Raw genomic sequence first — 26,402 nt, 5'->3', positions numbered from 1 at the left:
TCACACATATAAGCATTATAAAACAATACAAACATATGGGAGAAAGGTTCAAACACTTTATTAAATAGAAGAAGGAATTACAACTATTGTGTCTGATTCAAAGTCATTCTTCTAGCTTGGATCTCATCCACATCACATCAAAAGCAGGAAAAACTTGTAGCATTACAATACTTGCTTCAAATCCAAATCTCACAGCAACATTATCTCCTTACAATTTAACATAATCAAGCCCCTAATCACTTAGATGAGTGGTCAATTCATAGGGAGATGAAGGAGGTTTTGTCATAAATGGTGGCATTGAATGGCCTTCCATACTTAGAATTAGTTCCATGGAGGAAGGGATGAGAGGATAGGATGCATCTTAACTCATTCCTCATCCATTTTTGAGCTCATAGGAGTTGATAAGTGAGGGAACCTTCTAGATGACTCAAAAATATAATAATATTCCCCAAACCCTATGTGAATTTTGCTCAAAATCAGCCAACATAGGTGAAAGGAAGCCTAAGTGCTATGCAGATCACCCTAGAATGGACTTAACTACTCTGCAGCGCACCCTTACATGGGCCTACCTACGTTGGTCCCTCTAGAGGCCATTTCTAGATGTCTTCAAGCCATGAAATTGTCTGGGAAGGAGGCATTCAAAGGGGTGACTTGTTTAGGGCATGTAGCAGTTGAAATTAGGGTTTGATGAGCCCTAAAACACCGATCTGGATGATGGGATTGATGTGCCCAAATGGATCTGTAACAATACTAGAAACTCTTCTAAGAAAGCCTTAGCAGCCCAACAACAACCAAGTTCAAATAATCCTATGAAGAAACATCCTAAAAGGAATGGCCATAATCCAAACAAGGGTCCTAAACAATTTCAGTCTCAAAATGAAAAATAAACTCAACAAAATGATAAGGCAAATAAAAACAACGAGATGAAGACTGATAAACATTGCAACTTTTGTAATCGTGATGGCCACTTAGAATCCAAATACTTTAAGAAGATCGAAGCCTTGGAAGCAACAATGAAGAAGAATAACATCCATTTGGAAAACTCTTCAACTTAAAATTCATCTTCAGGAATAACACTTTATGCATGTGGTTGTCAAGCATCTTGGTTTGGTTACACATTAAATGTATCTTCTTCTACTCATTCTCATGAGTGGCTCATTGATTATGGAGCTTCTTATCACCTGGCCAAAAACAAAGCCATGTTTTATTCTTTAAATGATTGTAACACCAAAAATATATATGTTGGTGATGATATATCTCTTAGTGTTGTAGGGACTGGCACTATTCATCTAAACAATGGTCAATTTAATGATATATTATGTGTTCCAACCTTATCCTGCAACCTTCTATCTGTATATCAGATAACTCATTAAGGTGAAGGTAAAACCGTTGAATTTTCACCTCATGATGTTGTAATTAAGGACCTAAGAGATCCAAGACACATTTTAGCTACTAACATTGCTGATGATTCTACAAGGTTGTATAATTTTAACAACTTTGGGTCAGCAACTCTCCCCTCGGTATTTGTTGCTCATAATGATGAAGTGATCAAACTTTGGCATGAGCGATTTGGTCACTTAAACTATTGCTCCCTTCAAAATCTATGTAAAGAAAATATGGTGGCAGGTTGTTAATGACAATGCTCCATTAGGTAAATTGATGTTAATTTTAAGTTGATATTGCTTAGGAATTTGCCTTTCAAGTTCACCACGTGATGTATTCTGAAATTCCTAGGAATTAAACTATCATGATAAGCATTCTTTCCATTCAATTTAACAATGAAAATCCTAGCTACTTAGGGATAGAGCAATCATATTTCTTTCGAAAAAAGAGCAAAGAGCACAATCGAATGCAATTTCCCTACATTATTCCTATGAGCACACACAAAATTTTTCAATGCAACATGCATGTATTTCTTTTCGATTTCCTTAATGTGAATATGAACAAAAGGAAATGTGCACATACAATCAATCAATCTTTCATAAGAACGAAGACTTTTACGACAGTTCTGTTTCGAAGGAAAAGAAGACTTTACGACACTTTCTTTAGAATCAAATATTAATCAACTATATTCTAAGTTTGACTATAGACTGATAATGAAAAATAAAACATTTAAGAAACATTAATCAATCAAGTCAAAGTAGGGCTAGACAAGGACATAGAAACCTGTTCTCTGAGACATAACATTCATTGATCAATCAGTGAACAAAAAAACATAGAAAAGTTGGTAGAAACACATTCCAAATTTTAGAAACTGACCCTAGGAGGATCAACGCAGCCCTGAATGGGAGACAGTGCACTTCAAAGCACTGTCCCTAAGCCAGGGGTGCTCTGTAGCGCATTGTGTCCCTCACAAGCCTACGCTGGTGATAGTGAGCCATTTCAAAAGGAAATTTGACACAGTTTTAACCAAATTTTCAATGCAAAAGAGCTGAATTACAATCAATGAACACAAGTAGGGTCTGCAAGGATGTCCTAGGAGGTGGATAAGCTACTAGGAAAGAGGATCTTCCCCAGTGGAGTCACCAATTTTTTTTGGAGAATTTGGTATCTATGGATAAATACTAATTCCCTAGATAAGTAGCCATATCTAGAACAACAGTTTAAAGTATTTTAGTCTTTCCCTATAAGCAATAGATAAGATGAGAAGATGAGAAGACCTACTTGTAGTTCCACTTTCCTCTCATCTCCTTTGTATCGATCCTGTCACTCCTTCCCGTACTTAATACGCTTGAGAAGTACTTGTAAACACAATAGAAAACAAAGAATTGATCAAAGCAAAATATCTATTGAATATAAGTGAATGGAATTAGATACATTTCACATATATAAGCATTATAAAACAATGCAAACATATGGGAGAAAGGTTCAAAAACTTTATTAAATAGAAGAAGGAATTACAACTATCATGTCTGATTCAAGGTCATTCTTCCAGCATGGATCCTATCCACATCACATCAAAAGCATGACAAACTTGTAGCATTACAATACTTGATTCAAAGCCAAATCTCACAACAACATTATCTCCTTACTATTCAACATAATCGAGCCCCTGATCACTTAGATGAGTGGTCAATTTATAGGGAGATGAAGGAGGTTTTGTCATAAATGGTGGAATTGAATGGCCTTCCATATTTAGAATTAGTTCCATGGAGGAAGGGATGAGAGGATAGGATGCATCTTAACTCATTCCGCATCCATTTTTGAGCTCATAGGAGTTTATAAGTGAGGGAACCTTCTAGATGACTCCAAAATATAAGAATATTCCCCAAACCCTATGTGAATTTCGCTCAAACTCTCCCAACACAAGTGAAAGGAAGCCTAAGTGCTCTGCAGAGCACCCTAGCATGGACTTAACTACTTTGCAGCATACCCTTACACGGGCCTACCTGCGTTGGTCCCTCTAGAGGCCATTTCTGGATGTTTTCAAGTCATGAAACTATCTGGGAAGGTGGCATTCAAAGGGGTGACTTGTTTAGGGCACGCAACAACTGAAATTAGGGTTTGATGAGCCCTAAAACATTGATCGAGATGATGGGATTGATGTGCCCAAATGGATCTGTAACAATACTAGAAACTCTTCTAAGAAAGCCTTAGTAGCGCAGCAGCAACCAAGTTCAAAGAATCCTAAGAAGCAACATCCTAAAAGGAATGGTCGTAAACCAAACAAGGGTCCTAAACAATTTCAGTCTCAAAATGAAAAATAAACTCAACAAAATGATAAGGCAAATAAAAACAATGGGAATAAGACTGATAAACATTGCAACTTTTGTAATCGTGATGGCCTCCTAGAATCCAAATACTTTAAGAAGATGGAAGCCTTGGAAGCAACAATGAAGAAGAATAACATCCATTTGGAGCACTCTTCAACTTCAAATTCATCTTTAGGAATAACACTTTATGCATGCGGTTGTCAAGCATCTCGGTCTGGTTACGCACTAAATGCATCTTCTTCTACTCATTCTCATGAGTGGCTCATTGATTATGGATATTCTTATCACATGGCCAAAAACAAATCCATTTTTTCTTCTTTAAATGATTGTAACACCAAAAATATATATGTTGGTGATGATAGATCTCTTAGTGTTGTAGGGACTAGCACTATTCATCTAAACAATGGTCAATTTAATGATGTATTATGTGTTCCTACCTTACGCTGCAACCTTCTATTTGTATATCAGATAACTCACTAAGGTGAAGGTAAAACTGCTGAATTTTCACCTCATGATGTTGTAATTAAGGACCTAAGAGATCCAAGACACATTTTAGCTATTGACATTGCTGATGATTCTACAAGGTTGTATAATTTTAACAACTTTGGGTCATCAACTCTCCCCTCGGTATTTGTTGCTCATAATGATGAAGTGATCAAAATTTGGCATAAGCGATTTGGTCACTTAAACTATTGCTCCCTTCAAAATCTATGTAAAGAAAATATGGTGGCAGGTCTTCCTATGGTATCTTGCAGAGATGGTGTTTGTTCTAGATGTTTACTCAGAAAACATCATCAGGATAGTTTTGAAAAACATGCGTCTTGGCACGCCTAAACCTCCTTACAACTTATGCATAATGATTTATGTGGTCCACTTCCAGTTGTTTCATTCTCTGGTTACAAGTATTTCTTTACTTTCATTGATGATTTCTCCAGACACACTTGGGTATACTTCTTAAAACTCAAGAGTGGAGTATTTAACATGTTCTTGGCCTTCCAGGCCTTTGTTGAGAAAAAATCTAGAAATCAAATTCTTAAGCTAAGCTCTGATAATGGTGGAGAATATGTTAACAACAAATTCATCAACTTTTGCACCGAGCATGCAGGAATTCAATTGCAACATACTATTCCACATACTCCACAACAAAATGGTGTAGCTGAAAGGAAAAATCACACCTTAAAGGAAATGGCTAATTGTATGCTTCAATCTAAAGGATTGATTCTTAATTTTTGGGTAGAAGCAGTTAACTATGCAAATTACATAGTAAATTGCACTCCTAATAAGGTTTTAAAGAACATCACTCCAGAAGAAGCATGGAGCTCAATTAAACTAGATGTAAGTCACTTTTGTGTTTTTGGAAGTGAAGCATGGATCCATATTCCATATGAGAAACATAAATTCTTAGAACCTAAGATTGAAAAATGTATTTTTTTTGGATATTATGAAGATGTCAAAGGATATATACTTCTTCAACCTAAAACCAAAAATATAATCATTAGAATATATGTAAAGTTTGATGAAAATATATCAGCCTATGAGCCTAGTTCGACAGATGTGCCACCTCTCTCTATCTCTAATACTTCTAAAAATATTCCTTCTTTAGATGATGACAGTGAGGATGACAAACCTCCCCCACCTTCTCGGGATCTTCCTTCAGCTCCTTAGCTTCCAAAATGGGTCCGCGCTACTCGATATGTAGCAGGTGCTCTTGCAGGTGATACTACAGATCAACTTCGTACACGTTCTTAGTTCAATAGAGCCTCTTCTTTACTTGCTCAAGTTTTAGCGAATTATGATCCTGACACCTTTGCAGAAGCTTCAGGCCATCCAGATTGGGATGTAGCTATGAATGAAGATTATTGTTCATTATTTGAAAACGATACATGAGACCTTGTTCCTCTTCCAAAGGGATGAAAACTTGTTAGATGAAAATGGGTTTACAGAACCAAGTTTGGACCAGATGAAAAAGTTGATAAACATAAATCTCGTCTTGTTGCTAAGAGTTTTTCACAAATTGAAGGCACTGACTATACTAAAACCTTCTCCCTTGTTGTCAAAATGAACTCTATCCACCTTGTTCTTTCCCTTGCTACCTCTTTCAAATGGGAAGTCCATTAGGTGGATGTTAAATCTGACTTCTTGCATGGGGACTTTCATGAATAAATCTATATGGAACAACCTCCTGGCTTTATACAAAAGAATCTAGCCTTGTATGTCGGTCAAGCAAGCCCCTCGAGCTTGGTATGCCACAATGGATAGCTTTCTTTTAGATACTGGTTTTTCTATGTGTCATTCTAACAATACTGTCTACACCAAGAAAGTGGGTAAGTCCCTTATCATTATTTTTCTTTATGTTGATGATCTTATCCTTACTGGTAGTTATCCCAACCTTATAAACCATTTGAAGTCTAGCCTTAAAAAGTAGTTTGAAATGACATAATTAGGACACTTGCATTATTTTCTCGCTCTTCAAGTCTTACAATGCAAAGAAGGTATTTCCATTTCCTAGTCCAAGTATGCTTGTGATCTTCTACGCCACATTCACATGGAAGCCTGTAAGCTAGCCCCTTCTTCCTTTCAGTCTGGAGTCAAACTTTTAGCCACTTTTACTTCCCCTGAAGTTGATGTTACCTTATACCGTCAGCTTGTTGGAAAAATTTTGTATCTGACCCATACCCGTCTTGACCTTTCCTTTGTTGTTGGCCTCGTTTCTCAGTTTATGCACAAACCACATGAAAGTCATTGAAAAGAAACTAAAATAATACTTTGTTATGTTTGAGGTACAGTTCAATTTGGGATTCATTACCATGCATAAGCATCTCCTCTATTGGTTGGTTTCACTGATTTTGATTGGAATGGTGACCCTGATGATGAAAAGTCTAATGCAGGTTATGTATTCACTCTTGGTTCTAGACCTATTACATGGGCTTGCAAGAAACAAAGTGCCATTTATTTTTCTTCAGCAGAAGCAGAGGATCATGGCACCTTTGAAGCTAGTAAGGAAGCCCTGTGGCTTTGTCAGATCATGTTAGAGTTTGGTTTTCAACAGCAACATTTGACTACACTTTGGTGTGATAATCAAAGTTCCATCCAACTATGCAAAGATCCAATCCAACATCAGCACAACAAACACATTGAACTACACATGCACTTCATCTGAAAGCTCATTCATGACTATTTTCTTGAAGTGCAATATTGTTCAACCGATGATCAAGTTACAAACATCTTTACAAAGGCTCTCACAAAGGCGAGGTTTACTAAAATTCGATTTATGGTTGGAGTTTAGGAAGTTGTCATTACAGGGGGATAAGCTCTAATGCCTCCTTCCTTTTCCTATTGTGTCATCTTTGTACATCCTTCAATATTATCTGAAGTTTCTCTTAAGGGGGGATGTTAGGATATTCCGACACATAGGAAATAATTAAGTATAATTTGGTCTAGTTTATAGTTAGGTAAAGTGTGTTTCTTTAGTATGTACTTTTTGTAACTTACAAATCTGACGGCCATGATATGTTCTAGACATGAAGTGATCTGACGGTTCATTCTCTCCTCGGTATTACCGATACTTGATTCGTGGCTTAACACTTGATTCGTCCATGATCTCTATTTAAAGAGCATGGAGGATCATTTGTGTGGGACCGTTCATGAGATAAGCTTCTATAAATTCTTACATCCATCTCTTGACCTCCCTCTTTTTCTCAGAGACTCTCTCCTCCTCTCCCTCTCTCCATCTTTTTGTTCCCCTCTCTCTCTCTTACCCTTCTCTCCCACTCTCACTCACTTTATATTTCAAATTTTTTAAAATGCTGTGAATACATATATATTATTTTGATGTCATACAACAATTTAATATTTTTATATAATACATATTTAAAATGCAAGATTTCAAATGTGTGTTGTACATTCAGCTAGAGGGAAAATAATAATTTTCCATGGAAATATTATCTAAAATTTTCTAAAATATTGTTGTTCCAACTACCTCCATCAAAGATACACAAAATGCTTCATGTCTTCCAATTGAAATTGTTTAGGTTTTATTTCTTTAAAGGTAGCTTTAGGTTATGATTACTTTAAGATTTTAAAAATATTATATATTTTATTATGTTAGATTTATAAAAAAATTAGGTTAAATAAAATTAACATATATTGAGTCAACTTGTATGACTCTTTTTGTGTTAATGACTCTTTTGTTGACGCCTATGATGTATATCAACCACATTTATTAATATGGTTGTGCTAGAATATATTATAATATAAGAAATTTTATATTATATTAAAATTGTTAATATTATATTAATCCAAAATTAATAAATTTAATATTAACATTAAAATATATTAATATTAATTTGTTTATATTGATATCATTTCATCATTTAATTTAATAATAATAATAATAATATTCTTTTAATATTAATATTAAATTTAATAAGGTTTTTACATGACATTATAAAAAAAATTATAATAATATTTGGAATTTTAAAATGAGGTAAAAGTTTAATTTTAGATCATTCATTTTTTTTTATAGAGGCTCAACCGAGCTACATAGCTCGATCAAGCCATAGCACTCGATCAAGCCTCTGTTAACCATGCAAATGACTTGATCGAGGGTTTACGAAACCCTCAATCAAGCTATTTAAATTTTAAATTAGACCCTCATTCGAGTGATTTAAGAGCTTGATCAAGCCTCTTAAGTCCTAAAATCAACAATTTCAGCACCCCTTCTGCAAAATTTTCTGCAAATTTGTTTTGTACCCTAGGGGAATTAGGGCTAAATTTGTCCTTAGGTGGAAGAGTTGATCACATTGGATTCATGAAGGAATCCTCTATTCATTGGCATATGAGTTTGACATTTCTGAATTCATATGATATATTTTATCTAATTTCTTTTAAACATAATGCGTGAAATTGTTTTGAACTGTTTTAAAGTGGTTGAATAAAAAATCAATATGGTAAAATATATACAATGAAAAAAATTTAAAAAATACCACTATATTCATTTATGAGTCATCTTCAAAAGGGTACTTTTGGTTTTTCAATTTATTTAAATTGTTGACAAAAACCTTTTGTGAACATATGTCTCTGCAAAATGCAATTGAAATATTACTTCACCAACTTTGAAAAATAAGAAAAAATATATTTTTCCATAAAAAATATTATTTTAATATGAAAAGCTTAGCTCTCTCCATATGAGGGAAGCATATCCATTTTTGTTTGTCGGTTGAAGCAAATGTGTATACTTTTGTAAATATTGTATAGAGTTGTACATATAAAGCTCCATAAAAAATATGTGTATATATTTTGTTTCCTGTGTTGCATATGAGAGAAGAACACAGAGGGTGGTGTTCCCTCAAGGGGGAGGGGTATGTGACAGCCCCAACTCGAGTTTCTCTAATGAAATGCAATGTAGATATTGTAATAAAATATATTAAAATGGGTTGAGTCAAAGGGACAGAGATTCCAAAGCTAAAGAGGTTGTTTTTACTGTAGGAAATCTGAACTATTTTTGGCAGCCATTAAAGGCTGGTTGGTGTGTGTGTTTAATGGATTGGTTTTATTAATGGGACTGAAAGAGAAGGACAAGGACTATGTTGAATTCGAAAACAATTGCAAGGTAAGAAGGAAAGGAACCTTATGATGATGTACTATGCTATTCTCAAGGACTAAAAAAGTAAATCCATACACAAGAAAGAAAAGAGACGATAGAGTAAAATAATGGGTTCAACCCCCATTAAGGAATAGATATTCATTTAGCAAGAGAACAATGTAGAGGAGGAGGAACAATAATGAGTTTTGTAGAAGATAAGAGAAGACAATGATATCAGTTCAGTTGGCAATATTGGCATGAAGAAGGTCTCTCCTTCGCGAGGAATAATGGCCTCTCGACTCCGTGTATAACTAGAGGGTGGAGATGGGATTTCTATTGATTCCATTGATGGATAGGGTGGAGGGTTTTTCCTTGGATTCCTGGAGGGAGGACCTCTAAAGCCTTTCTTGTTGTTGGATATTATAGTGGGTTATGGATTGCCCAAGTGGGTGGAACCAATGTGTTTTTATTGAAGGGTAGATACTTGTTTCTCTAGACTCTCTTGGCATTCTCGGGTTGAGGAAATTGGCCTATAGATTCTCTATGTGTTCTTGGGTGCAGAAGAAGCCTATGGATTCCCTGTGTAGGGTGGAAGCAGTTAGCCTTTAGATTCTCTGTGCATTGCTTAATTGTTGTGTAGCTCATGGGTGGAGGAAGGAGGTCCTCTGGAGTCCTTGTTTCAGCTGGAAGTTGGTGTTTTAATCCCTTGAGCAAGCCCCTCAGTCTCTATAATATGGCTCGGGGGTGACAACTACAAGTTAGCTTGGATGCAACTCTCTATGGTTGGGTGGAGAGTCCTTGTCCCAGACTTAGTTTCCATGAAAATTACAAGATAAGTGCTCTTTTTCATTTACTTAACTGATAATGTATGTATGTGAAATTTTTGAATTGGAATGGTGTTTCATACTAAGATTTATAGCTACATTCATATATTATAATAATGATAGGTATATTGTGCAATTATTTCACATGATAACAAGAATTATGCTGCATTTTTTGACTGAAATGATGTGTTGTGTGAAATGCTTAACTGAGTTGTTAATAACACATAATAGATAATATAATGTGCAAGTGTAAAGGAATTGAAAGGATCCACTAGGATCTAAACTAAATCATGGCAACAATTGACAAAGGGACTTCTTTTATTAGAGTATAATTGTTACATTGGAGAAAACCTGTTTTGATAGGGTGTGTGTATATACTGGTCACAAGCCCATGTTACAATTATGTGGCATTGTGTTAATGTTGAGGATTACTTCCTCTCTTAAGTTTAATAACTCGTGACTTTGCATTAGAGGCTTCTCCAACCTTTCATTTTCATCATCCTGGAAGTCTTCGACAAGTGCCTTGGTGCTGATGGCCATGTCACTATAAGTCTAAGGGTGCACCAGGGTGTGCAAATCTTTGAGAGGTTATGATATCCTTGTAGCCCTCTCGACTTGCAAACTCCATGGACTCGAGAGGAGCAGATATGTCATAATCTCAGGGGGACTAGTGCTAGTAAACACTTTAGCAAGTCATAGTGGCCATGGAAAAATGCTGGCATATATTTTAATGGTTGTAGAGCCACTACTATCGAGCCATAAGTAAATCCTTGCTTAAATGGAAAAATTAGCACAGAGAAGTGTTGTAGCGAAGCTAGGCAGGGATTTAACGTATAGATGAATCAAATGAGCCTATGCAACTGGTCTGACAAAAGACCTAGCCATGGAAGCCGTGTATTAGATTCTAGGATTACACCTTATCATTATTGGAATTTGGGTGAAAGTAGGGATGATGTGGCCGAAGGCCGCACCCTAGAAACTTTTAATTCACAATGTAAGAGCAGACAAGATGATGTAAGTATGGGCCATGATGGCAGACACATGAGCCAACAATCATTCTATTAGATGGGGTGGACCCACCTGTAAAGTTACCCATCGAGTCAATCTCAGAACAATTATGGGAGCGCACTAGAAGTGGAGCGGGGTGATTGGATTTGGGATGACATGGAATTGTTACAACATGGTCCAAATGAAAGGAAAGGTCATACAAATGTGTGGCTCACCAATTCATGTGTCCCGAGTGTTCTCCCTCGGAAGCCTAAAAGGTTCATGTTACAGGAGCGCAGGGGTGCTAGGATCGGGATGACGTGTCCTGGTGGTCCCCACCCCAGAGGCATGAGAAGAGTGTTTGAGATGAATTGTTGGGAGGGCCAAGATTGGGATGACATGTCTTAGAGGTCCCATCCCGGAGGCACAAAGGGTAACAAGCATGGGAAGCAATGAGATAGTGCATAGAGGTAAGTTGGCACAGGATGATGTGGTACTGAAACCTCATGAACCAACCAGAAGCCAGGGTGCGTGAGGGTGTGGCCCACCGATCCACATGTCCCTGAGGTCCCATCTTGAAGGAGCAAAGTTGAGCAGTTGAGGAGCATGACGGGATGATGGGATCAGGGTGATGTGGCGATCCAGTATAGGGAGGAGACTAGGGAAATCGACCCCACAGCCATTATGTGCTTGTAGGTGGCTTAGAAACCCAATATCGCTTTCTCTGACGCCCCTTATATTGGCTTCAGAAAAGGTGATGGAGGGTGTTGGAGTTAATCCTAGCCGTTGATTCAGTGATGGGTGGGTTTAGAAAACAACCCTTTCTTACACCCTTGCCCCTATTAACCTATAGGCATGTTGACTCCATGAAAATTCATTGATCGTGAGTGTAGCTGATGTGAGCCGTTGGATCAATAGTGGAGTTAAGGGCCTTGGTGGGATAGGGTGATGAAGGAGATCACCAAAGATTTGACAATGGAGGTGCTTTTTTATATTGCCTATGGAGCCAATGGAAGGAGGAGGAGAAGGGGTGGCATAATTAACATTAACTGTGGAATGGGCGGAGGTATCATGGTCTGTCCAATGAAGACTTGGAACCACAACTCGAACCACAATTGCAATGGGGTGATGATCCAATATCTTTTGCTTATAGATGTAGTAAATAATTACATGAAAAAATTGTAGCTTAACCATAGAAACTTAAGGTGCACATGAAAGAAGGGAGGAAACACATAAAGGCATGAAAAGGAAACAAGAGACTTGATAACGGAGTTCGTCCAATATGGACTACGTCTCCGGCCCTTACTGGATCAATGGGGAGGCCTTCATTCATTAAGTGGCATAAAAGAGAAAGAAGTAAAACCAACATTTACATAAGGAGTCTTATACCTCCAATTTGGAAAATGGTTGAAAAATGGAGAGCTTTGTTGCAAAAATTGGCATCACTGTTGAGTTCCTGTCACCGAGAGGTGCAAAATCGATACACAACTCGCCCAATTTTAACACTGGACCAAAATTGACCCTCTGAAAATGTGCTCAGGCAAGGTTTTGCCCCCTGCCATAGGCTGCTCAAGGTTCCACACGATGTAATAAAATAATGACTTCAAAATCCATGCCACTCTCTCCCCCCTGTCGCACTGCTCAGAAATGTTTAAATACAATATGGTCAGCGGATCTCCCAACGGAGTCCGTTGGCATGCTGGTTAAAAACATAGAGTGGTTGAGGAGGGGTCAAGGGATCAAATCCCGCCTCTCCCATTTTTGTTACATATCCGTTGCAAATAGGTTTACCGGGTGGCGGGTCTGTCAGAGCGATGGCCCGTCCCCCCACTCTATGCCGGTCTTTGTGTTGGTTGGAAGGCATGGAGGGGCAGCGGAGTTGACAGCTTGCCCCCCAATACCATATTTAATATATGTTGGTTACGGTGGTTCCAGGGTAGAGGGTTCATGGCCACCCACCCATTTTATATTATTCAATTTGTTGTGGTTCCGAGGGTGGCAGGGTCATGGCCACCCACCCCTTTTTTAACACTAAAATAATTGTGAGCTCCATAGGGGGCGGTGGGGGTCATGCTCTGCCGCCCTTTTTAAAAAAATTATAACCCATTTTAAAAAAAATCTCGAACCTTATGATTATTGGATGAATTAATCATCCTACAAATTTTTTCCGAAAAAACTCACCGGATTTCGGTGTCGGGTTTCTATCAAATTGCGCCCTCCTTAAGCCTGCCACATGTGCAAGTCAACCTTAAACTTTGACTGCCTCTATCTTCCTCATACAAACTCAGATTGGAGTTTCATTCACTTCTTTGGAATCAAGGTGACAATCACTTCGATCTGGTGTCAAGTTTATCAACTTTCTGCCACTTTGAATTTTGAGCCTTTTACCATGCCACTGGTATCTGGAGATCCACCTAGATCAATCCTCCCCATTGAGGAGATTTTGGGCCACAAAAAGATTTATTAGTCAATTGGAAAGTGAGGGAATTGTTCCCTCACCCTTTCCTTTTCTAGCCATTTTGCCTTGCTAGGGTGCATCCCTTTGAAACCAACTCGAAGGTACTCCACATCTCCCCATCATGAAGTCCTAGTTCTTCTGTCAGGGATGATATCTTCAGGAAACTTGTCAAGATACTCTGGTGCAATGTCATCAACTGTAGGAACTGATCCCACCTCTTTGGTGTCCATAATCAATGGTGGCTCATAAAGCTTTAAGTTTTCTACATTCACTATGGAGTATATCTGCATATTTGCTGACAAATCGAGACGGAAGGCATTGTATCCAATCTTCTCCAAGATAGTGATTGGACCAAACCAGATTCATCGCAATTTATTCCCTTCTCCCTTCATTCTGTCCTTGTTGATATGGAGCCACACTTTGTTGCCCACTTGAAATTGATGGTCGACTTGGTGTTTGTCATGTCGAGCCTTGTATCGGCCTTGACTCTTTTCCAACTGCTCCTGTACTGCTTGGTGAATCAACTGTATCCGCTGAATGAACCACTGTGCTTTTTCCCTATCATCACGTCCACTGGAGTCATATTCCTTTCCAAAGAACATATCAAAAGGGTCTTTGGGCAGGTAGGCAAAACATGTCCCAAATGGTGAACGATGCGTAGATAAGTGCACTGCTTGGTTGTAGTAATGTTACACATACGGAAGATGTTCATCCCACAACTTAGGATGTTTTCCACAATAGCTTCGCAACAAGTGTACCACGGTGCGGTTAACAACCTATATTTGTTCATTGGTCTATGGATGAAATATCGTGCTTCTTTTCAACTTGGTGTCCATCATCTTCCACAAGCTGGTCCAAAACTCCCCATGAAAGCGAGAGTCTCGATCTGACACAATCGATGTGGGCAGGCCAAAATGGACCCAAATATGCTGAAAGAAAAGATAAGTAGCCTTCTCTGCAGTGATCTTGTTTTTAAAAGGCATTAAAATACACACCTTACTAAAATGGTCAACGACGAAATACAAATAGTTGTGACCTTTTCTAGACAAAGGAAAACTTCCTACAAAATCCATCGACACACTTCCATGGACGACTAGGAATAGGGAGTGGTGTATAGAGCCCGAGTTTTCTATTTGATGGTTTTGAAACAGAACACATCACACATCCCTTTACATAGCGAGTCACAATGTTCTTCATATGAGGACAAAAGAAAATATTTGTAAATGACACAATTTTTTTTCAACTACAAAATGACCAGACACAAGGGAGGTGTGTGCCTCCTAGATTACATGTACCCTTTCTCCTGCGCGTATGCACAATTTTCCAAGGTGATACAGTAGTTTCCCCTACAAGTGATAGTTTTCCACCTGTGAACCATGTGTTAGTTTTGCATAAATATCCTTAAAGTCATCATCGTTAGCATATTGTTCAGCGTAAATTTCAAAACATAACAAAGCATTATGCAAAATAATAGAAGCAGAAATAGGAGGGCGAGATAGCATATCAACAACTTTGTTGCTAGTTCCCTTCTTATACTTTATTACCAGATGAAATTACTAAAGAAAACCTATCCACCTGAAATGACGAGCTTGCTGCAACTTGGTTTGTGATTGAAGATATCGCAAGGGCTGATGATTCGTGTGGATGATGGTCTCCTTGCTGATCAGGTAGTGTTTCCACTTTTTCACACTCTAGACCAAGGCATATAAATCTTTGTCATAAGTGGGATAGTTTATCACAGCTTGAGATAATTTATCTGAATGGTAACATATCAGCTTCTTTTACTACATTAATACAACTTCCATGGCATATTGTTGGCGTTTGTCTTGATCTTGAATGACTGCTGGAGATCTAGTAAGGCCAAGACCGGTGTGGTGCGGATCTTTTCTTTTAATGCTTTGAATGACTTCTGTTGATTTCCTCCCCATTTAAAGAATTACTTTACGCTTGTCAATGTGTGTAGAGGTGCTACAATAATAGAGAAATTGGAAATAAATCTCCTCCAATACTACACTACACCCAAAAAGATGTGAACCTCAGTTACACTGGTAGGCTTAGGCCAATTTAAAATTGCTTCAACTTTAGAAGGATCATTTTTTAACTAACCATGACCAAGAATATGACCTAGGTAAACCAAAGAGGTTTTGCCAAACTCACACTTTGACAATTTTACAAGGAGTTTTTATTTTTTAAGTACATCAAACACTTGCTTTACATGGCACACATGTTCATTCCAACTTCTACTAAAGACAAGAACATCATCTAGATATACCAGAACAAATTCATCAATGAAAGGCATAAAGAGATCATTCATGGCCCTCATGGAAGTGGTTGGAGAATTGCAAAGTCCAAATGGCATCACCATCCATTCGAACAACCCCTCTTTGGTCTTGAAGCCTGTTTTCCACACATCCTGCTTTGAAATTAGGACATGGTGATAACCACTACGCAAATCCAATTTGGTGAAATAGATAGAATTCTTTAATTGATCTAGTAAATCATCAATGTGAGGGAGAGGGTAAAAATTTTTCACCATGATTTTGTTTAGTGCTCGGTAATCCACGCACATCCTCCATGTGCCATCATTATTTGTCACTAAGACAATCAGTGAGCTGCATGGAGAAGTGCTCCGTCTGGTGACCCCTTGGTTCAATAATTCCTGCACCTACTTTTCGATCTCCTCCATCTCAATAGTTGACATCCCATACATGCCAATGTTTGGTAAAGGAGTGTCATGCTGCAAATGGATCTCATGTTAGATTTCCCTCTTCGAAGGTAATCCCCTTGGTTCTTGAAACATCTCATTATAGTTATAAATTAATTCACATAATTCCTTTTTATGCATAGGATCACAACCATGGAACACATCAGATAATTCTTCATATTTTCTTCTTACAACCATAAGCATACATCCCTTATTGGAATTCACCAACCTCTTCATTTGTCTTACACTTACAACGCTGACATTGATTCTAGTTTGACGAGCCCTTACAATATATTCTACCCCATATTTTGTGATTTGGTATTTGTTTTCATGATGGAAGAAGACTTATTTTCTATCATATAAATATGGACTCCCTAACACCATGCCATGGATATCCAATGGTATTACATCAAGTTCTACCTCATCCACTAACTTAGAAGCGATCACAAATTTAACCTTGAACTGTTTAGTTACATTCAACTTTTATTTATGATGTATCCATCCAAGTGAATAAGGTTTTGGACGCGGTTTGGTTTTTAAGCCTAGCTTCTTTACCAAGGAATCTGAAATCAAATTTTCTTGGGATACGGTATCAAATAGAGTTTCCACTTTTGTATGATTTATGACAACTCTAATATGAAATAATTGAATTCTCTTTTGTTCATTAGGAAGAGACACATCTGTTGAATTAGTGCTTTCATGTGATTCAGAATTAACATGAGGTGTAAGAGTACCTTTTGTTACTACTGTTTTAATCAATGCTTCATCTCTGGAATCGGATCCAAGGTCTTGCTACACAATTGCCACTGTCTTCTACTTTCCCTTTCCTCCATACTTCTTTGGTCTCCTTTCTAGGTACAATTTCCAACAATGATCGTCGTCATGACCTTCCTTTTTGCAGTGAGTGCAATAAGGATTTTCTCCTTCATCTTTCTTGGTTGATGCCGTCCTCTTTTCCTTTCCCTTTCCTTTCACTTTGGATTTTCCATTTGGAGGTTTGAAAGGTGGTTTATTGGAATGATCATCTCTTTCATTTTTTCCCTTGTTCTCAAGATGAATGGCCTTTACACTGGTCGAGTCAATAGTAGTTGGTTCAAAAAATAACAATGAATGCCTAATGTAACTATGTAATGACCCAATATACTTAGTCACTACTTCAAGTGAGTCAAGTGCAATGCCCAAATTAAGTGCTTGTTTTCTAAACTCCTCGATAAAGCTTTGAACATCTTGACCTCTCCCTTGCCTTAAGTATTACTAGTCCATTAAGGATTTTTCTTATAACCCAAGGGATAAAATTGTTCCTATAACGTAGAAATACAGCTGGACCATGAGGAAAGAAGATTACCCAAACTCTTACTTCTTTGCAATTTACTCTCCCACCAAAGGAGAGCGGTGCCACTTCGCCAAAGAGAAGCTAACTGGATCTTTGCCTCATCCTCTTCGATTTGCTGAATCCTATAGTAGATTTCAATCTTCCTAATCCAGTTATTAAGCTTTTCTGCATTACTTTCATCGTTATACATGGGGAGATCAAATTTGAAATCTAATTTAAAGAAAGTTTTCTTAGATGCATCCCTTGAATTCCTATGATGATGGTGATGAGAGGAAGAATAACTTTCACTCGTGGAAGGAGAAGGAGGGGGTTCTTCTCCACCATTTCCATGTACCAAACCTTGTTCTTCTGGATTTCTCTCTTCTTCTTTCTCCAGCCTTGAGAACAATTGATCGACCTTTTCTTCCATTGTATAGAAGGCTTTGCAAGAATTGTGCTCCTCCTCATAACGAGCCTCATCATCTACCATGTTTCTCCTTCGATGTGCACGCCCCACTTCGGGATCTAAAGACTTTAGTTTCCCTTCGCCTCTTCGGAGCCTGTTTCTTGCTAGCATATAAACATGTAATTCACATCTACAAAGACCTTCTCTGATACCACTGGATCCAAGATCTTTTGCTTATAGATGTATTAAATAATTACATGAACAAATTACAACTTAATCATAGAAACTTAAGGTGCACATGAAAGAAGAGAGGAAACACATAAAGGCATGAAAAGAAGACAAGAGACTTGATAATGGAGTTCATCCAATTTGGACTACATCTCTGGGCCCTGCTCGATCAATGGGGAGGCCTTCATTCATTAAGTGGCATAAAAGAGAAATAAGTACAATCAACATTTACATAAGGAGTCTTATACCTCCAATCTGGAAAATGGCCAAAAAATGGAGAGCTCTGTTGCAAAAACTGACATCATTGTTGAGTTCCTATCACCGAGAGGTGCAAAATCAATATAAAACTTGCTCAATTTTGACACTGGACCAAAATTGACCCTCTGAAAATGTTCTCAGGCAAGGTTCCACCCCCTGCCACAGGTCGCTCAAGGTTCCACCCTCCTGCAATAAAATAATGACTTCAAAATCTGTGCCACTCTCTCCCCCCAGTCATACTGCTCAGAAACGTTTAAGTACAATATGGTCGGTGGATCTCCCAAGGGAGTGAGTTGGCACACTGATTAAAAACGTAGAGTGGTTGAGGAGGGGTCGGGGGATCAAATGCCGCCCCTCCCATTTTTATTACATATCCATTGCAATAGGTTTACCGGGTGGTGGGTTCGCTGGAGCGGTGGCCTGTCCCCCCACTCTCTGCTAATCTTTGTGTTGGTTGGAAGCCGTGGAGGGGCCCAATACCATATTTAATATATGTTGGTTACTGTGGTTCCAGGGGCGGCAGGGTCATGGCAACCCACCCCTTTTTTATTATTCAATTTGTTGTGGTTCTGGTGGTGGCAGGGTCATGGCTGCCCACCCCTTTTTTTAATTCTAAAATAATTGTGGGCTCCACATGGGGCGGCTGGGGTCATGGCCTGCTATTGGGCTGTGAATACGACCACTTTTTAACACTTATTTCATCCATTTTTACTCTTCTTTATCATGTCATTTATTATAATTTATTATATAAATCCATTTTATAATGATTTATGTTCTTATGGAAAAATATTATTTATTCTCCTTTATTTCTAATAAATTGATGATTATGCATGATTTTATCAATGATGGTTTATTAATAAATTGATTGTAACATTAATCACCATTTTTAACCTCCAAGATAGTTTCCAGATTGAAGATTTGATCATTAAATATTCCAACTCAAAAATTCACTGGAATAAGAAGTGACAGTTTTGCGGTTGAGATTTTGGGCAAATGAAGAAGAATCTGGAAAATCTGGAACATGCGTTTTGTCCATAACAGACCAAATTAACTTTATTCGAAAGCAATTTGCCAAAATTCGGCTTGTATTGAGAGAAACATAGGGTTATTTGAGCACGATTTTCTCAGATTTGCTGTGTGGCCGTTTTCCAAATCTCAGTTGCAAAGCCAAATTCGCCTTGCTCTTGTTGAAAGATGGGTGGAAATATATTTTCTTGTTGATAAATTGGTTAGAAACAATCCAATTTTGTAATAATGATCATATTGTAACCATCACAGTTGTAACTTCTCTCTGCTCTCTGTGTATTTAAATCAGAACAGAGATTAGAGAATGGGGAGGATGGATTTGAGATTCAGAATTGAGGATTCAGAATTATGGATTCATGATCCATAATGGATGATTGGAGAGAGATAATAGGATAGGATAGGATGAAAGAGCATGGGTCTCTATTATTTCAAATTGTAATTCTGATTTATAGAGTTGTGGTGCCAAGAGGATATGATCATATTGTATTTCCAACCAAGTTTAATGATTAATATATGATTTGGGAGTTGCTGTTTATTTTCCTTATTTGAAGTAGCCCAGCAGCATCCGCTGGCGGCTAAGGGCCCAGCCTCTGGTGGATTAAGCTGCTGTTGTATTATATCTTTATGATTTCTGCCGTGTGATGGTTTGATTTAATTCTTATTTCTTTGAATCGTATTTCTTTACAATTTCATGTTTTTACAGCGTGCTGTTATAGTATTTTATGAAATTGTTTTATTGCATAAGTTGTGATTGAATCGCATGGCTATTCTTTTCCATCATAACAGAGATTATTATCCTTTTCAACTTACATTGTTATGCTTTTCATTTCAAATATAAAGTCTCGCTATTCATTTCAGACTTTGATGTTCACTATAGATTTCTGTTCATTTCTATTGAAATAGCTTTGCTGTTCATTCCAGTAATTTAACAATTTTCTATTCATTATAGCTATAATAGTTTGGTTGTTCATTTCTAATACTTAGCACTGCTGTTCATTTACTTTCTGCAATTATTTAAGCTTGCCTTTTAGCATTCTTCTAGTTAGCGCAATTGTCTCATTTCGATTAAGTTGCAGTAGCACGATTGATTTAGTTCTTTGCAATTTCCAATTGGTTATTTAGTGTTGTGTGTGAGACCAACAACTGTAAAGGACATTGGCTATCGCTGCCTAAGTTCTCAGATTGTGGATCTTATTTATGCTTGATTTAATTTATATCAGTTAAACAAGGAATGAGTTATTGCTACTGTATCCTTGACTGATAATTGTTGTGGTTTTTTCAGTGAATGATTTAAGTTTCAGAGTGTTAAGTTTCTTTTAATTGTAAGTAGATTTTGTTTCAAGCATTCATTTACTTTTGCATTTTAAGCACTATACTGCAAAACATTACTCTTGAGTAAATAGCCGCCTCAGACTGAGTACACTCTTGAAATAAAAAATCGTCCCTGGGTTGAAAATTAATGTGAAGATAATTAGGAGTTAAAAAGACACCTTTTTATCGCTCAACACCTGCCACCATTTTTTTAAAACTTATAACCCATTTTAAAAAAATTCTTGAACCTTAGGATTATTGGATGAATTAATTGTCCTACAAATTTTCCCTGAAAAACCCGTCGGATTCCGGTGCTGGGTTTCTGTCAAATTGCACCCTCCTTAAGCCTACCACATGTGCAAGTCAACCTTAAACTTTCACTGCCTCTGCCTTCCTCATACGGACTCAGATTGGAGTGTCATTCATGCCATTGCAATCATGGCGACGAGCACCTCGACCTAGTGTCGAGTTTATCAACTTTCTGCCACTTTGAATTTTGAGCCTTTTACCATGCCACTAGTATCTGGAGATCCACTTGGATCAGGTGATCACCCGTTAATGGACAAGCACATAACCCAGTGCAACCCGTCAATATAAAGTAGGAGCTTAGTGGGTTTTTTATTTGTTATGACAAGGTCTTGGTCATGAGCAGGGAGCACTATGTTGATCAAATGGAAGTGTATCACTATAAAAAATCAATGGTATGCACACCCCCACCCAGGGTGACATCAAAAGGGAGGCTTGCCCCATGCATGCAGTCTATCTAGATGTTGGAACATACGGTAAGGATCATGGCGGACCCCCTCCCTTATGACATTAGTGGGGTGGGTAATCCCCACACAAGATTTTGATATCCCCGCCCGACTAGTCGCCATCAGATCATCGTGGGGTATATATGTAGATATCCTTGCTCGACTAGTCATCGTCGGATCATCGCAGGGTATTAATATATATACCAAATACCTATATATAATTTGTAAGAAAAGAATTTATCTCATTCTTCTAACAACATAATAGGAATTGGATTAGATTAGTGACCACATCACGGGTGAAGTGGTGAGGTGTGCTACATTTCTTGTGGACCTATATTTCATCTCATTTTAGATCCATTGTCATCATATATCATTGAATCATAAGTAATATCGAAATATGAAATCTACAACCATTTCCACTAGGACCATTGCAATGACTGTAATCATAACCTACAACCATTGTCACGGCAATCATAACCTGCAACCATTATCACTGTTATCATTGCAATAAATAATCATATCAATCACTGTTATACTACTTCCTATGCTATGCTCCATTAAGTTCATCAATTTGGTCGCTCAAACCCTTTCTCAGAACCTGTGTGCACCATGTATCCAAAACCACTATACCCTGCTCATAGATCCTAAAAGACACACACAAGAGAATATATCCATCAAACACGTGTCAAAAGAGCATTACATACCCCTGATTACATCCATCTCTAATTCTTAATCGTCCAAATTCTTTATGAATAAAATTTGGACTAATATTGAGCCCTAAAACTCAAAATAACCATATAAAACTATATAATAACTTAAATATTCTACACAAAAGATCTTTCCAAGTGCCCTTCAATAGGTTTCTAGATTCTAACATTGACCATTGACAATGCACTAAACATTCGAGAAAATGAACCATATATATGAAAATAAAAAACTTTTCTAAACTACCAAATTGTGCAACTCAGACACGAGACCAAGGACAGATCGCTGGAGCACCTTACCAATCCTGCTAACTAATGTTGCTTGTTATACCACGTGGACAGTCCTTATCACGACTCAATATTCGAACTAATATTAAGCCAATGCAGTTATTATCAAACCAATGTGCCCACTTACATGCTAAATCAATGCTACCAGTATCAAACCAATTCGTCTACTATTAAACCAATGTGCCATGTATCAAACCAAAGTTCCTACTCACATAGTGTGACCAATATCACTATGCTTCTCGGGCTCTTATGCTACCATTTTGAATTTTCTCTTAGGCTCTTTATACGACCACTATGACTTTGCTCTCCAATTCTTTACTTGACCACTATAAATTGGAATCTCCCTTGGTTCGTGATCACTGAGGCTTGGGCTCTCTATGGCTCCGTGATTAGAACTCAACCATTGTGACTTAGGCTCTTATAGCTATGTAACCACTAACATACGACCACTATAACTTGGGATCATTGTGGCTTTGCAATCATTGTGGATCGGGCTGTTGGGATCTTTATATGCTCACTATGACTATGACTGTGGTGGTGTTTAACAATAAAATGACATATGTACCCTTCATAACTTGTCTCAGGATGAATCACTATGTTAATCATGTGATAAACCAGAACCATGGCATCGTGGTGACATATTGGCAAGCCACAGTGTTAATTATCTCTGTAAGAACCAGGCCCATATATTTTGAGCTATAATGATCAATATGACTTCCATGTCAACCAAAACACAAATGAGTATCAAGCTGGGTCAAAAAAGTGATCCACAAACCAAAGCAAACAAACCGTTCTCAATCTCATAATTCCACAATCACACATTCTCAAAACAACTCTATGTATATTTAATTTCAATTAGTAATCATTTGAAGTTTTGAACTCTTGTATATATAGCTAGTCACATGGACCCATGGCTCTTGTGAGCTGACCAATGGTTGATGGATTAGTTGTGATTAAACTTTTAAATCCCCTTCCATGCGGTGGTTCCATGACCATGCATGCCTTTTAATAAGACTATGACCATGTCATCCATGTGGGTGGTTCCATAAGGCCATAACCATGCTTGTCATGAGACCATAATCATGCCTACACTTTAATAATCCATGATATGGTTCCATAATACCATGACTATGTACACTTTTTAATAAATTTGCTGACTATGGTTTTTCCCATATTTGGATCATTTATTATTGTTGTTTTTCAAGAAGCCATACCTTTTCATCTAGGGGGTGTTTTTCAAAGTATAATATACCATTGGAAAGGTATTAATGAGTCCTATCCAATCGTGCTATCCATAGGCTTATTATAGCATCATACCATTACCAAAATCTCAAATGACCATTAACTTCACCTGTAGGAGACCCATCTGTCATATGACTTCATAGAGCCAAGGTGTTGTTGCTTCCTTAGATACTCCTTGGACATATAGAGAATATTGTTGCTTCCTTAGGCACCCCTTTGATATCAATGATGTTTGTTTTCATAAATGAAAACACAATGTGCAACAATATCCCCCTTTGTCATTGATGGTAACACCATTAGAAATTGATGGTCATTTGATGTCAAGCCTGCAAAAAAACAATGATACTTGCATTCTTCTCCTTTGTCTTTCCAAATGCTCCCTTTCATTTTATCCTTTGTATGAATGTCTCTGCAAACTCTCCCCCTTTTTCATCCATGGAAAAGGGTCACAAATGTCTATGAAAACTGCCATGCTGATAACATTTCATAAATATCCATCCATAACCTGTTCTTGGATGATCCTATGGACCATACTATATCATGCTTCCTTCCCGCTTCTATGCTATTATTTTAACAAATTCTCCCCATAAGACCATGCTTCCACTACTTCTCATAACTATACATGTACTCCTCTTGAGAGCATGCTTCGACTACTTCCTATACTCCCCCAAAAACATATTTTCTTCACTTACCCTTTCTTTACATTTGAGATATCATCATCAAATTATGCAAAAATCAGTAGAGACTTGTAGATTGAACATGCCTACTACCGATCGTACTAATCACCATCATGTCATGCTAATCAATGTAAGAGTCACTACTCTCATACAATAGTTGCTTCATCAATTTTTTATTTGACAAATCATGGTCTTCAAGAAGCTTTCTCCAAAGGATCAGATCTAAGAAATAAGACCTAATCGAGGTCCTCCTCGACCTCTTCTCCATCTACCAACATTAATAGGAAGTCATCTTTTGTACCATCTAAAGTTGAGTATACAATCTCATGCTATATGACCTTCATTGTGACATATGTCGCATTCAACACCAGTCTTTATTACTTGTAGAAATGGTTGGGGCATTCTCTTCATCTAGTCCACATGTCTCCATCTAGGTACTTGATCATATCCTTTGTACCTGACCACGTCATAGGTTCTAAAATCCCATGATTTGTGTCCAAACCTTGTACATGACAAACAATAACCAAATAAATTATTTTGATACCTAGGCATAGAAGGATATCTCGAGCTTTTGATTTTATTTTCTTGGAGGAGCCACATTTCCTTATTGCTCAACACTTGCATGATTATTTCCAGTGGGCTTGTGATGAGCCATACTCATTTGTTGATATTTTATACCTACTTCATTGTTGCTTATGGATGCTTTTTGATGACCCATATTCATTGGTTTCAATGCATTATTTCTATTTGTGGATCATTTTTCTTTATTTTAATTCCTTGAATTCTTCCCTTTCCTGGAATTAACCCAAGTTTCATTAAAATGAACATGTGTGGCCTAGTGCACTACTTGATTTGGATATTCAAGAGATATTTTTTTGGATCCTATGAATGTATGATCAAGATTTTTGGGATGATCTCCATTTGATGAGCTTGAGGGACCATTAATCTTGGGTGCTTCAAATTTTTCTTGATAACCATGACATGTCTTAATAAGAAGGGACCTATGCATGCTGAGAGTGTGAACCAGGGACTCATTTCCTTTTTCGAGATTTTAATTGAGTTGCTCCAATTCTTATCTTAAGAGGATAACTTCCTCTTCTAGTCTTCCACATATTTTCTCCTTCTCATTTAACTGTTTGGACAAAAAATCCTTTATCCTTTTTTCTTCTTCTAGTTCAACTTTGAGAGCAAGAATGGTGTCTTCATTTATATTTTTTCCTTGAAATTGATGCATCTAATGACTTTATTTATTTGTGAGGGTCCTTATTTCCCTTAATGCACTTTTAATTTCTACCTCATAATCAACTGCTGCTTTAGGTTCTTCGGTTTTAGAAATGAATAGTATTTCACCCCGACTTTCTTCATCAGTCACACTTTCATTGCTTTCATTGTCACTTTGTTCCTTTGAGTAAAATTTCTTTTTCTTATTGTCTTGCTTCTTCTTTTGATATTTGGGTTTGAATATTGACTCATAATCATTGGAACTCATGTTAGCATAAGGACATTTAGATGCATAATGAAATATCCTTCCACATTCAAAACATTTGAAAGGAAGCTTCCCTTTGAACCTATCGATTCCTCTCTTCAACTTTTGAACAAACTTGGATTCTTCTTCATCAGAGTGAGATTCTTATTGATGTTTTTACTTCTCTTGTTTTACTACCTTGAAAGTTGCTTCCTTGACTCTTGATTTGTCTTCCTTGATTCTTAGCTCATATGCGTAGAGTTCCATGAAGTTTATTCATGGACGTCTTGTCTATTTCTGATAATTCCTCAATAGTCAATAATTTAGGATTGAATATTGATGGAAGTGATCTCAAAACCTTTTGGAAAACATAGCTAGCTAGGACTTCTTCACTGAGACCTATAATGGAGTTGACTATATTGTCTACTTGAAGAAAATATGAAGCAATGTCCTCATCTTCTTC

Source organism: Pinus tabuliformis, chromosome X (genome assembly GCF_031772625.1).
Source record: "Pinus tabuliformis cultivar Carrire ecotype Pingquan chromosome X, CPIR1, whole genome shotgun sequence".
Lineage (NCBI taxonomy): Eukaryota > Viridiplantae > Streptophyta > Pinopsida > Pinales > Pinaceae > Pinus > Pinus tabuliformis.
Note: the sequence above shows the minus strand (reverse complement) of the source record.